We start from the raw sequence: 9,326 nt of genomic DNA on the forward strand, positions 1-9,326 counted from the left end.
CTTCCCAAGCACCTATAGGAATCCAACCGTCCCGTTTCACAGATGAGGGAAATGAGGCTCCTGAGAGGCAAAGGTGGCTCCTTGAAGTCCCAGAGCAAGTCGATGGCAGAGCTGGGACCGGAAGCCAGGCTGCCGCCACCCATGCACCACATATACATATGTACAACTGTCAGGACAGCTTGTCTACACAGCTATGTGAGCTGCCAGGATTTGGAGAAATACCAGTTCTGCAACTCCCAGGACCTCACAAGGGAGCTTGAGGAATGGAAACAAGTGAATCTTTCATCTGTGGGCCCTAGCAGTGTGATATCTATCCTCCCCCTACCGCCCCCACTTTCATGTTGGCCACAGGGCCAGGGTCAGAGGTCATGGGCCAGGTGGAAGGTGGGGCCTTGCAATGCCCAGGGGACTGGGCAGGAAACCATAGGTCACCGAAGCCAGCCATCCAATCCACCTGCTTCTCTGGGCGGTAAAAACAAGCCTTACTGGAGAGCTACAGGGGGCGCCCATTCCAGGAGCAAATCCAGCCACAGCAGGGGGAGATTTTCTCACCTCCGCAAGATGGTTCATTCCTGTAAACTCTGTTCCTACCTAACGAAGATCCCAGCAGACAGAGAGGAGCAAGAAAGGGGTTCCATTTCATAGAGTGTATGTAGAAAAGAAACGCTCCTTCTCATTTTGGGCTTATGTGCTACCAAGGTTTGGCTTCACCTTTGAAAGTTTGCAAGGAGGTTTCATTTCTGTGTAAACCCACTAGGTACAAGTTCTTTGGCACAGGTTTTCTCTAACGTTGTTATTTTTCTCTAATTGTTCCAAATGATTATATGGCTACTGGGCTTATTAGAAGGCTACTGGGAAAGAAAACCAGATTTCTGATGCAAATTAAAGGCAAGTATAATTTCAAGGTTTGCTGGAATTCTCTCTTTGCAATCAGTCCTCACTTTTAGAATGAACACATGATAGTTATACCTGGAAATAAAAATATGCTGCTACTTTTATTGTGAAGAGCTGAGGTTGAAAATTTCATGTTTTCACTTCGATCATTTCAACTAGCATGAAGCAGGAGAAGTTGGGCATCTTGATGTTATGGCTGCTTTGAGACTGATTCTCTCAGTGCGTGTGTTACTTCATCCCTTTGACTGTGCGAGGCCACGGGAGTTTCTTTCAACAAATGGAGTTCATTAACAAATGAGTCAATGGTTATCTAAACCAATTAATGTTCATTTCAATAATGTTTCAGTGGCTCTCCAAAAGAATCTGGAGAGCTCTTCTCTAGTAAGAGGCTGGTGGATCTAGAGCAGCTGAGGGTGAATCCTGGGAAATGGACAAACCTTCCCGAACCTCAGTTTCCTTATTTGTAACCTGGGTGCTATGATGGTGGTAACAATGCCTGTCTTACGGGGTGATTGTAAGTATTATGGCTACCTCATCTCCTGGCAAAATCTTTGCCCAGGTGGTTTGTAGTCTGGGTTCCCAGAAAGCTGGAGCTGAGACAAAGTCTCACATGCAAGTTCTTTATGGTCATGGGATCCCAGGGAACTGTGAGAGATGGAGGAACTGTGGAGGGAGGAATCAGGGCCCGTGGCCCGTATGAACATGTGTGTTAAGTTGGCTACTGCTTATGGACTTCATATTTAGCAAATAAAAATACCAAACACCCATTTAACTTTGAATTCTAGAGAAACAACAAAGAACCCTTTGTAATAAGTATGTGCCATGCAATATATGGGACGTAACTTATCATAAACAAATGAAATTATTTGTCATTTATCTGAAATGCAGTGAACAGAACCCCCTATTCTTTAGATGGCAACCACTGTTACTAGTGACAGGCTGCTTGTTCCTGTAGGATGGTCGGAGAAGCTCTATGCAGTCTGTCTTGGGATTGAGCCATTTGTCCCCATTCTCTATTTGGCAAAGTCAATGTTCCCCGTGGACTGTAACTTCTCAAAGGCCTTCTGTGTTGTTCACGTGGGGTGAGCGGATGCCCATTCCATTCTGTATGGTCAGGTAAGAAGCCTTCCGTGAGGTGCTGTGAAGCTGGTTCCGTGTGAGGCTGATCTAGTAACAGCGGCCTGATACCACACAGTGGAGGATGTGGGCATCCATACAGGTGGTGACGTGCAGTGACTGACAGCACAGATCTTGGAGCCAAGAATGCCTGCGCTCAAATCTCAGCTCTGCCAGTTACTAAGGCAGGTCATTTAAAGGCTCTGTGCCTCAGTCTCCTTATGTTTAAAATGGGGATAATACTAATACGATATAGGATTATTATGAAGATTGAAAACCAAACAAGACTCTCAGAATGGTCCCTGGGACATTGTAAGTGTTTGCTATTATTATCCAATAATAGTAGCTTTCCACACTGTAGCTTGGCAGCTGGTGTATCTTGAACACTTTGCAACTAACTGTCAAATTTGATTTGACAAAATTTGCCAAACTTGATTGATGTCTAAAATACAAATTTTTTTATAAATGAGGCTAAATGTTATCACCTTGGTTACCCGCCCTCCCCACCCCCCATGCTAGGAAGAATTATTTTCTGTCCTGACTACAGTCTTTTATATAATCAGAAAGCAAAGGTTTTTCACCCTCCATTGAGCATGTGGTCTCCCCCTGGAACCAACTAGATGCCCTGATCCTCCCAGCGCGCACTCTCTGGGTCCTCCTCCATCTAGCGCCACAGGACCCGCTCAGCCTGACACTGTTGGCTAACACTGAGGGAATGGTATGCACCCACAGTGGTGGCAAAATTAAATCTTAAGGATTGATCAGAAGATAAAATCATGTTCTATCACCATATACTGAGATTAATGGCAAGTTTCTACAATTCTGTGAAACTTGCTGCTTTGGCCCAGTGTTTACTTCTCAGTTCCTCAAGTGGCCTGCCAAAAATTCTAAAATTTGAAACTGGGCCTTAAGCACAAAATTGCTGAAACATCTTATCTTAAAGAGCCATTCAGGCTCTGCTTGCTGCACAAAGTTGTGTTCCCGCTCCATGCCACGTTAGGAACTGACCCTCTGTGCTCTTGGGGGACGCGCTAACAGCCTCACTGGTAGCCCTGATTGTAGGGTGTCAGTCACACTGGTTTGTTTGGGGGTCTGCTTCCCCGAGGCTGGTGCGCTCCTTAGGATGGGAGCCACATACGTTCACCTTTGTATCTCTAACCCCCAGCCCACATCTAGCACAGGCTGAGGGGCAGGGTTGGTTTATCCATTAAGCATGGTAGGCTCAGGGTCCATAGAATTTTTTAGGGGACCATGAAAATGTTTAATTTTTCTTAAAATCAGAAAAAAAAGACAGGACTGTTAGAATAGAACTTGTTTTATTTACTTACTTATTTTTAGAAGGTTTTATTTTTAAGTAATCTCCACACCCACTGTGAGGCTCCAATTCACAACCCTGAGATTAAGAGTCTGGCACTCCACCGACTGAGCCAGCCAGGTGCCCCTAGAATAGAACTTGTTTTAATTTTTTTCTACCCATCAGAAAAATGAAGGATATTTAGGGCCACAAAATCTATTAAACTATTTTCATGTCTGTTTGTTTGTTTTTTAACGGGGGAAGGTCCTAAAAAGGCAGAAGTGCCTAGGGCCCACAAAAGTCATTGTGTGGTCCTGGCGTTGAAAGAATAAGTAAACAAATGAGTAATTATAATGACTGTTAAAAAATGCTTTACAAATGACAAAATGCCAGGAAAACGCAGCTTATTATTAAAAGCTGACAATTTTATTGCTGTTGTAAAGTTCTCTTGCCCGTTAGGACATTATACTCTAAGGAGTTTCAATTATTTCTCCAAATTGAAAGGTTTTCTTAGATTCATACTCTTTCTTGCTGTGAAAGAAAAGCTTTAAGTGGCGTTATGTGAGAAATATTTTCATGTGGACGGGGGAGGGGAAGTGAAGGCACAGAATATAAAGGCTCTGCTAATCAGAAGAGCTATTCCCATACACCACACCTCAAAGGAACTCCCTGTTTGAAAAGATGAGTTTCCACAGAAGGTACACCAAGGTGACTGTTGTTTTTACCAAAAAAAAAAAAAAAGGGGTGGGGGGGGATCCCTGGGCCTTAACCTTCATCTAAGTATTATCAATATCCCACAACCTTGGCTCACCTCTGAGAAAAGTGAAGTCATGTACTTCAGATGTGACCTGGTGGTACATTCTATTCTTTGAGTCGGTTGATGACAAATGAATCCTACGGTTTCTCTCTCGGAAAATATAAACAGACGGGACACTGGTGTCCAGGATATCTTCAAAGGGACACTAAGAATGTTCTGACCTGAATATGACTTAAGGAGATGATACTCAATATGAACTTCCTCATATTACCAAGCAGCTACATCCTTATTCTGCAATCTTGAAGGGTCTAATTCATATCAGAAACAAACTTCACTTTCTGAAATTATTCTCAGTAGAATCACTTTATTTATTTTTATTATTATTTTTTCTTTCGAGAGAGAGCTTATGAGCTGGCGAGAGCAAGAGAATCTTAAGCAGCCTCCATATGGAGCCTGATGCAGGGCTCAGTCCCACGATCCTGGGATCAGGACCTGAGTGGAAATCAAAGGTTAGATGCTCAACCGACTGAGCCAACCAGGCGTCCCAGTAGAGTTTCCTTAAAATGTGAGTTCTCATAGTGCATTTAAATTTGAGAGTACAAAATGACCATAGGTGGTTACCTTAGGAGAGTTCTTCCCTTTTTCCTTTTTCTTCTGAGTATTCTATGATGTGGCTAGATTAGACTCAAAAGGATAAAACAAATAAGAGTTACAATTTATGGAGTCCCAAACCCTGCTATAAGTTCTTTATACACATTTTCTCACTTAAGGAGAGAAATGAAGAATGATGTGATTTGCAAAGGGTGTTTTTATCAAACTATTGAGGAAGAGGACATGTTCCACTGATTAAAATGACAGAAAATCAAAGTAGACAATAAGAGAAAACCTGCAGTATTATTCCCTTTTTTCAGTTCTTCAGTTGTATGTTTACTGGTCGGGCTTCTCCAAAGCTTGGTTTTCATTTGGTGCTGAAGGCAGAGAAAAGCCTTTATGAAAGCAGAGTGTGAGCAGAATGTCATGATCAGGTGTCCCAGGAGATGGGCAGCCAAAGAACAGAGGGCAAGAGGAATGAACATTTCTGGCAGATGGGTAACCCACCTCTTCAGAGTCTCCAGCTATTCTAGACAGCCATCTGAGGCATTTCACATCCATGAATAAGTATCAGGATGAACAACTTTGGGGAAGGCTCCTGTGTGCTGGACACTATCCCAGGCATTTTTATGTTTATTAACTAATCTTCCCAGTATACCAATAGGGTAGGTCGTAATATTAGCACTCTCATGTTAGAAGGACGGTGAGGCAGAGAGAAGCTCAGTGTCTTGGCCAAGATCACTGAACTAGTAAGGCATATCGGTCTGGAAACCAAACCCTGGAGTTATGCAACTTAATGTGGGGTTTGTAACAATTCTAAGAAGTAAGGACTTTCATTATCCCATTTGACTTGCAGACAACAGGAGATTTAGAGATGCTAGATGGCTTCCTGGAGTTTGCCCAAGCAGCCGGGCCCCTGGGCCCCCACACTGAATCGTTTTACCACACGGAATCTCCATGTTCAGGAGGGCACCCCCAGCCTGTTTGTCGAGAATGGATATAACAGCAACAGAGAGGCTGGTGACAGAGAATAGAGGTGAGGTGACATGTGAGGTTGGGGTGGGAACACAGAAGAGCCTCTGGGGAGCGTGGAAGAAAGAGAAAGGGGACAGCCTCCGTGCTTTACGGAGCAATAGGAGCTAACACAGCTTTACAGGGCACAAGAAGAGGAAGCAACTCAGAAAATAGACAAGGCAGAAAGTTTTAACAGAACCATGGGGACAGAGGAAAGGGGACAATAAAAGTGGACAGAAAGAGAAGAAGGTGAACAAATTGTGAAAAAAGCTGTGGTATAAATGCCCACGAAAGTCCAAGACCACCAGCTCCTGGAAGACCAGCGTTGGGTGTGCAAGGTGACAGGTCGCCTCTCGCCCTAAGCCTCCCAGGGCTCCGTGCAGATGGCCACAGGCAGACCCCTCTCTGTGGGGATGACGCACACGTGAGGATTGTAAGACGAGGCCCTTGGGGCTCTGTTCACAATAAAAACATTGTACAGGCTTTCTACACATGACTCAGTGTGTATTGTGTGTCTGACTGAAAGAAAGATCGGCTTTACCTGCAAGTGCAAACGTGTAGGCTGAGTTGAAACGAGTGCACAATTACATAAGAAACAAAAATACCTGGGGAGCAAGCAGTCTACCGCCTTCCAGGGGACATGCAGAATCCCTAGGGGAAGGGTGCCAGGCGACTCCTTTGCCAACTGCGAGAATAGCTGTGGTTGGACAGGGTGTATTGTTTTGTTTTGTTTTTACCCCAGTGCTTGGCACAGAATCCTGAACACTGAGTGGGGCCCCTGAACCCTGCCTGACACCAAAATTGCATTGGCTAATGTCATTCCTGTGTTACTTTGTTTGAGAAGTACTGGAAAACAGCAAATGGGAAAGGGAAAGAGTAATTCAAATTTGTCTTATGTGAGGACTTTATGTGCTAAACCCGAGAGAAACAGTGTAATGTTTGAAAGTAAGGGGTCTGGGGAGAGACATAGGTTCAAGCCTTGGCTCCACCATGCCTTAGCTGTGGCACTCGTGACAAGTGACTCAATCTTGCTGGGTCTTCATTTTTTCGTCTATAAAATGGGTGTTACTATAAAATAGTAGGACCAACCTCAGAAAAATCATGCGAGAACTGTATGAGATCGTGCAGGCAGATACCTTCGCCCACCAAGTGTTCTCTGGTGTTACCATCTGTGAAATGAGAGAGATAGCCTCCCCAGATCCCTCAAGGGACACTAAGGCTGCAGCAAAATGTTAGCAAGATGAGGGCTCTTTGAAAAGTACTTAATAATATCTATTCTCTACTTGGCAGTGTGGTGTAGTAAAAACAATCATCAGCATTGAATTAAAAGACTTAGATTCTGGTCTCTGGACCTTCATCTCTCATCATTCAGTGGGTGCATTAAACTAAATCCCCTTCAACATCCCTTTCAGCTCTGATAGCCAGTGCCCCGACATCCCTCTGCCTGTCTGCAGCAGGAGGGCAGACACCCTCACTCTGGTTGGCTTGTGACTGTAGCTCCCAATCCCTCTGGTCTGCCAGGGCCCCAGTTGATGGGCTCAAGGAGAGAGAGGGAGAGAGAGAGAGAGGGAGAGAGAGAGAGAGAGGAAGAAAGAAAAGAAGGAAGGAAGGAAGGAAGGAAGGAAGGAAGGAAGGAAGGAAGGAAGGAAGGAAGGAAAAAGAAATACATACCTGGGAAGATGTCCCAGATATTTTAAGTGAAAAAAGACAGATTGAAGAACTAGAAATAATTCTGTTGAATAAATATTCAAGAATAATTAAAACAATACAGATGTGTATATGCAAGGATCATCTGTTGGGCAGGATTAAGAGAAATTTTACTTTACATGTTACACATTTCTGTATTGTTAGAAACTTATACTATGAGCAAGTTTCGTTTGATAATCAAAAAAATAATAATAAAGATATAAACAAAACAGAAACCTTTTTTAAAAATTAATTTTAGAGAGAGCGAGAGTAAGCAGGGGAAGGGCAGAGAGAGAGAGAGAGGGAGTGAGACAATCCTAAGTACGTTCCATGCCTAGCGTGGAACCTGACACAGGGCTCCTTCCTGAGACCCTGGGATCATGACCTGAGCCAAAGGCAAGAATCAGAATCTCAATCAACTGAGCTACCCAGGGGCCCCTAAGACATGTTTACTGTAGACAATTTGGAGAGAAAGAAAAGAAAAATCACTTATACCTCCACCCAACATAGAAATACCGCTATTGACATTTTAATTTACAACATTTCAGTCCTTTTTCTATATGTGTATATAACATAGAAACACACATATTTACAAAATGGAATCACATTTGTCCATGCTGTCTTATAATTAGCTCCGTTTAACAGTATATTGTGTGTATGTTTCCATGTCATTAAAGTTTCTTCTACAATCTACAGCACGATTTTAATGACTGCTTCTTTTTCCATATTGTATGTGGCCAACTTTGCATTGCTGCACATTTTGGCTGTTCTCAGTTTTCCCCCATTGTAAGTATTGACAGGCTTTTGGAGAATAATGAAACGCTGAAATGCTTGGCTTTGTTTCTCTCTTTGGGTAGAGCCGGCTGCTCTCTTTTCTTCTTCCTCTTTGTATCCTTTAGCTTTTGGGTGGAGGCCCAGACAGCTCCACAAGGGGTGGTGTGTGTTTAAGAAACTCAGCTAAAGAAACAAACGGATCGCAAAGAGCTCTGAACCTACAGTGTCAGGAAAATGCTGAGCCTTGTAATTGGCCTAATGTTGCTCCCGCGAGAGATGCCATCTCCCTGGGCCTCCAAAGTCCTGGCCAGGATTTAAAATTTTCTCATCCAGCTGATGACAGACAAATATTCCTCACTTCAACAGTTATGTGCAACCCCCAAAATGTTTCCTCAAGTCTGTCAAACACTCATGGGAAGAGCCTACCAGCTCATCCTTGAAGTTGGAAAAGCAGGCAAGGTCACGTCAGCAAATCAGGACTGTGGGCTTTAAGTTTCATTGAAAAGATAGCCTCTTGGACAGCTCTGGTCCCTGCTCCCTGAGCCAGGCTGTTGGTCCAGTGGTGACTCAGGAAGGAATGCCACTGACGAGCCATGGGCATGCCAGGGAATTATTCAGCACATGCCAACAAGTAACCTCATACGATAATAAAACGCCAGCCAATCTGCGAACACTTTGCGTAACAGCATATTTGGATTTGGGGCTTAGCTTTCAAAGCTTGAGTTTCACGTTTGCCCGAGCACATTCCCAGCCTCCCGGGGCCTCTCCTGTGTGCCCTGCCTCTGCTTGCAAGTGGAGAGAGCAGTTCTTCCAAGAGCCGAAGCTTGGCTCTCCCCTTGAGATAAAGCAGAACGCTGCCAGGGATCAGCGACTGCTCATCAGTCTACAGTTCTCACTCTGGCCAGCACTGCTTCTCCATATGCCCTGCTTCTTACCAAAAGGCCAGCATCATGGGTGATGGATGCCTCCTTTTGCTGTGGAGACGCTTAATAGTCATTCCTAGTGTGGTCATGGTCTTCGATTCACCTTACCCATAAGAGAGGTTTGTTGACTGACAGCTGCTGGTATAACAATATTCTATCTGATCCTGACTGTAGGAATTGAAAAAGTATTACCGCATCAATAGGTATCTGGGCTGTCCAAGAGCCTCCAGAAGTACAAAGAGGCTTGCAAATTTTAAGACTCCTTACTCCTGGCTCT

The 9,326-nt window shown here is 44.1% G+C and overlaps 1 long non-coding RNA gene across 1 annotated transcript; it reads left to right on the forward strand.

The window, feature by feature from the left end:
- The first annotated feature begins 3,468 nt into the window (after positions 1–3,468).
- Positions 3,469–6,155, forward strand: LOC120247598. Its single transcript, XR_005532364.1, has 2 exons — positions 3,469–4,626; positions 5,509–6,155. It is a non-coding gene; the product is annotated as an uncharacterized LOC120247598 (long non-coding RNA).
- The last annotated feature ends 3,171 nt before the right edge of the window (positions 6,156–9,326 follow it).

Source organism: Hyaena hyaena, unplaced genomic scaffold (assembly GCF_003009895.1).
Source record: "Hyaena hyaena isolate Hyena2069 unplaced genomic scaffold, ASM300989v1 scaffold_532, whole genome shotgun sequence".
NCBI lineage: Eukaryota > Metazoa > Chordata > Mammalia > Carnivora > Hyaenidae > Hyaena > Hyaena hyaena.